The sequence below is a fragment of the Arachis duranensis genome, chromosome 3 (assembly GCF_000817695.3).
Source record: "Arachis duranensis cultivar V14167 chromosome 3, aradu.V14167.gnm2.J7QH, whole genome shotgun sequence".
In the NCBI taxonomy this organism is placed as follows: Eukaryota; Viridiplantae; Streptophyta; class Magnoliopsida; order Fabales; family Fabaceae; genus Arachis; species Arachis duranensis.
Window position 1 is genome coordinate 81,284,826 of NC_029774.3, and position 611 is coordinate 81,285,436.

The window sequence follows — 611 nt, forward strand, 5'->3', positions numbered from 1 at the left end:
ATCATGTTGACTTGCTGAGTCAACATTTTGTTCTGAGCCAATATGGCATTTAGAGCATCAATTTCAAGAACTCCCTTCCTCTGAGGCGTCCCATTATTCACGGAATTCCTCTCAAAAGTGTACATGAATTGGTTATTTGCAACCATTTCAATAAGTTCTTGAGCCTCTGCAGGTGTTTTCTTTAGGTGAATGGATAGAATGGTCCAGTGACATCTTAGAGAACTCAGATAGACCATAATAGAATATATCTATCGTGGTCCATTATGAAAATATGTCAGAAGGACATCTTTTGGTCATCTGCTTGTATCTTTCCCAAGCTTCATAGAGGGATTCACCATCTTTTTGTTTGAAGGTTTGAACATCCACTCTAAGCTTACTCAGCTTTTGAGGAGGAAAGAACTTAGCCAAGAAGGCCGTGACCAGCTTATCCCAGGAGTCCAGGCTATCTTTAGGTTGAGAGTCCAACCATGCTCTAGCTCTGTCTCTTACAGCAAAAGGAAAAAACATGAGCCTATAGACTTCAGGATCTACTCCATTAGTCTTGACAGTCTCACAGATCTGCAAGAACTCAGTTAAGAACTGGTAGGGATCTTCTGATGGAAGTCCATGAA

General features: G+C 40.9%; 1 non-coding gene across 1 annotated transcript; it reads left to right on the forward strand.

The window, feature by feature from the left end:
• Positions 1-271: 271 nt before the first annotated feature.
• LOC127746131 (small nucleolar RNA R71) lies at positions 272-375 on the forward strand. Its single transcript, XR_008007750.1, has one exon. It is a non-coding gene; the product is annotated as a small nucleolar RNA R71 (small nucleolar RNA).
• Positions 376-611: the final 236 nt, after the last annotated feature.